General features: G+C 42.4%; 1 protein-coding gene across 1 annotated transcript in view; it reads right to left on the bottom strand.

Moving 5' to 3' along the window:
* The window catches only part of LOC122557063 (muscleblind-like protein 3), a 214,593-nt gene extending 212,775 nt beyond the window's left edge, over positions 1-1,818 (bottom strand). Inside the window, exon 1 of the mRNA XM_043704327.1 lies at positions 1,759-1,818. The gene's annotated coding sequence lies outside the window, so the exon portion shown is untranslated. The remainder of the gene's footprint in view (positions 1-1,758) is intronic.
* Positions 1,819-3,994: the final 2,176 nt, after the last annotated feature.

Here is a 3,994-nt window from a genome sequence, read left to right as displayed (position 1 = left end):
AGTGTAGCTGCGGAAGATGGACTGTTCCACATATCCTACGAAGAGGCAGGCATAGCTGGGGCCCATGCGGGTGCCCATGGCTGCTCCTTTGGTTTGGAGGAAGTGGGAGTATTGGAAAGAGAAGTTGTTCAGAGTGAGGACCAGTTCAGTCAGTCGAAGGAGGGTGTCAGTGGAAGTGTACTGGTTGGTTCGGCGGGAAAGGAAGAAATGGAGGGCTTTGAGGCCTTTGTGATGGGTGGTGGAGGTGTATAGGGACTGGATGTCCATGGTGAAGATAAGGCGTTGGGGGCCGGGGAAGTGAAAATCATGGAGGAGGTGGAGGGCGTGGGCGGTGTCCCGAACGTAGGTGGGGAGTTCTTGGACTAAGGGGGACAGGACCGTGTCGAGGTATGCAGAGATGAGTTCGGTGGGGCAGGAGCAGTCTGAGACAATGGGTCGGCCGGGGCAGTCAGGTTTGTGGATTTTGGGCAGGAGGTAGAAACGGGCGGTGCAGGATTGTTCGGTGGGGCAGGAGCAGGCTGAGACTTGCCTGTCCTCGGATGCTGCCTGAATTGCTGTGCTCTTCCAGCACCACTGATCCAGAATGAGACAATGGGTCGGCCGGGGCAGGTTAGGCCTATAACCATTTGAATTTAGAAGAATGAGAGGTGATCTTATTGAAACACATAAGATCCTGAGGAGACATGATAGAGTGGATATTGGAAGAATGCCTTCTTTTGTGGAGAGATAAAGCTAAAGAACACAGTTTCAGAATATTAAGAATTCCCATTTAAGACAGATGAGGAAAATTTTAATCTCTCAGAGAGTTGGTAATGTGTGGAATTTCCCTCCCCAGAAAACAGTAGAGGCTGAGTCATTGATTTTCTTCAAAGCTGAGTTAGACAGATTTTTGAGAGGCAATGATGTCAAGAACTTTGAGAAAACAGATAGAAAAGTGAAATCAAGACCCAGATTGGTCATTGGCTTACTGAAAGGTGAAACAAAACTGAAATGCCAAATGGCCTATTCTTAAGCCCCAGTATTAAAATCTCTCTTGTCTAGTATTTCAGATGTTAATCCTTAAGTATTCAGATGATTTTTTAAACACGCAAAACAAAATTGACATTGGGAGTTTAACACCCATTCTCTAACTCTTCAGGTTCGAACATTTATCTCGTCTTATTTCAGATTGTGGCATTTGCAATTGCATTTCATGTTCTCCCCCTCTTGTCGTAATCGTTCTCAGGGACATTTGTGCTAAACCCAAGGACTTCCATTTCCAAGCGAGATTTTTGGTGATGTCTTAGACCGAAGGCTTGAGTATCTGCAGTGCTCAGACATGTCTGTGTGGGTTTCCCACTGCTTGTTTTATACTTCACATTTGTTTCCACATAAACAGGAACAACATCAACCGGGAAAGTAGGTGACCTTCCTGTCATCGACCTAGTATCATTCATCCCAGACTTTTTTCAAAATAGCAACCTTGAGCTAAAAGTATTGATGTTGGAAGCCTTTTTGAACTATTTATATTAATTATACCTGTGTCTCAATCTTAGAGCTGTTTGAAATCCTTCATCCGTAAGTTTGGGAAAAGCCTTTCAGCTGTCTCTTAGATATCTGCAGAATCTGCACTGTGTTCATTGGGGCTCTAAGACTAAAGATTTTACTGAGGTCAGAGTAGGATGCTGTTCAGATCTTGACAGATATAATTAGGCAAACGGAATGCAGTCACAAGCTGAAACACCAAAGGTTCAAACATAAACAACTGTCAGGACTCACCCATATAATTTCAGCTATCCACGCCTCACCATGTACAATGATTGTACTGGTTTGTCTATTGGTCTGTGTGAATAAAGAGCAAAAGCAGCAAGCCTGCTGCAGAATCCTTACTCAGTGACCTAAGTCAGCGTGCCCAGTAATTGGCTGCAGATTATTTCATGAGCAACCTGGAATGGTGCCAATCGTTAATCCTCAGGTATAAATGTCAGGTGACAGCAAGGATATGAAACCCAGTTGCTGATTCTAGCAGCAGAGAAACCGACAAAGATTTGAGGACAACACCCTTGCAAACTGAGGTTTATCTAGCTGCATTAGATCAGAATGCTGAAGATTTCGTATTTGTCGCAGCAAAGCATTGTTTGAACCTTTGGATGTAGAACTGATGGTACTGGATTATTTGTCTGTTATAATCCCCACTAAAAGTTTCTATCCATTGGAGGCAGCAGGAAGTGAAAATCATATGGTGCTTGTAACAAGAAAACTATCTGTGATCACATATTCCCAGGATTGAAATCTCGACTAATGCTATGATTACAACCTTCGAATACAATTGTATGTTTGAGGTGATGTCTGACGTGCGCCAATAACACCCACGTCCATCACTTTTATTCATTCCTTCAGCCTGTAGGAGCACTGTGGTGCAAGTCGCCCATCATTTAATCTTGTTATTAATAACAATTCTGTGTTATTGCATAGATTTCAGATCAGATGGCATTGTAACTTTTGGACAGTTACATGACATCAACTCAAATAACGTTCCAGTGTAAAATGGTGTCTATCTTGCCTTCCATCACTCTTTTTGTAGAATGGAATCAGTGTAGTGTGCTCAGTCAATTATGTGCATGTAATACACAGTAATATCAATAAACACTGAATCCACACTATGTACAAGTCTGTCGTATTATAGCAATATAAATATTTAGTGCCATTAATAAACTCCAAGGCATCTATCTCAACAAGTACTTCATCTTTGTGGCATATGATATGCGGTAGAATTCTGATAGTATGGCACCAGCAGGAGGGTGTAAATGTAGATTTGCTCACTGAGCTGGAAGGTTCATTTTCAGACATTTCGTTACCATACTCGGTAACATCTTCAGTGAGCCTCCAGATGAAGCACTGCTGATGTTTCCTGCTTTCTATATATATGTTTGGATTTCTTTGGGTTGGTGATGTCATTTCCTGTAGTGATGTCATTTCCTAGGAGAGTCTGATTCAAGAAACCTTGTCATGGTAGCATATCACACCAAAGGATGCCACTTCTTCTGACAGACTAAGAGTAATGCAATGGGAGGTCTGCATCAAAAATCCAATGTGGTATGCATTTACTGTGAATGATATGCAAATCTTCCTGAAAACTGACTTGCTAAACCCCCTGGAGTGACCAACTCTGGATAAAAATATAAGGGACAGTTTACTCCTGGGAGTTTGTGATGCAAACATTGGCTGCTGGCTTTCCCACTGCAAAAACAACTTCATTTGCTGACAAGCTCTTTGGAACGTACTGAGCTGGTGAAAGGTATTATCTGAAAGGATGATTTAGTGATATCAGGATACGTCCTGGATTTGACAATGCTGACAGAATTCTGGTCAGCGTTCCACATCTCCCCTCCATCAATTTGAGGTCACTGGAAACTCTGCAACTTGTGTTCCCACCTACTTGTGTCAAGTCCCGATGCCCTTCAGCCCTGTGCTCACTGACCTATACTAACTTCCAATCAAGAAATGCCTCAGTTTTAAGATTCTCATTCTGTTTTCAAATCCCTCCTTGTCCTCTCCAGCTCCCTACCTCTGTAATCTTTTCCAGTACCACAATTCTACTAGCTATTTGTGCATACCTAATGCTGATCACCCAGTATCCTTGATTTGAATTGCTGCACTATTGGTGAACCTGCCTTGCCCTAAGCTCTAGAATTCACTTCCTACTTCACTGTCCTTCTTTACAAAGCTCTTTAAAACCTAAGTATTTGAGCAAACCTTTAGTCATCAGCTCTAATTTTTTTTTTATGTCTCAGTGTAAAATGTCGTTACGTAATGCTCCTGAGAAGCACCTTGGGAACATTTAATTATGTTGAAAGTGTTACATAAATAAAAGTTATGCCAAGCATCAGGAGTGTTTTAATTTGCTTTGTGATCTACTCCAGGGAGTGTGAGGGACCACACATGAGCTGTGCTCACAGGTTTAGTACCATCGGGAGGGGATGAGGAATTAATGGTTTCCTAGACGTTAAGCTCA

The sequence above is a fragment of the Chiloscyllium plagiosum genome, chromosome 15 (genome assembly GCF_004010195.1).
Source record: "Chiloscyllium plagiosum isolate BGI_BamShark_2017 chromosome 15, ASM401019v2, whole genome shotgun sequence".
Taxonomy (NCBI): domain Eukaryota; kingdom Metazoa; phylum Chordata; class Chondrichthyes; order Orectolobiformes; family Hemiscylliidae; genus Chiloscyllium; species Chiloscyllium plagiosum.
Note: the sequence above shows the minus strand (reverse complement) of the source record. Positions and strands in the feature narration are given on the sequence as shown.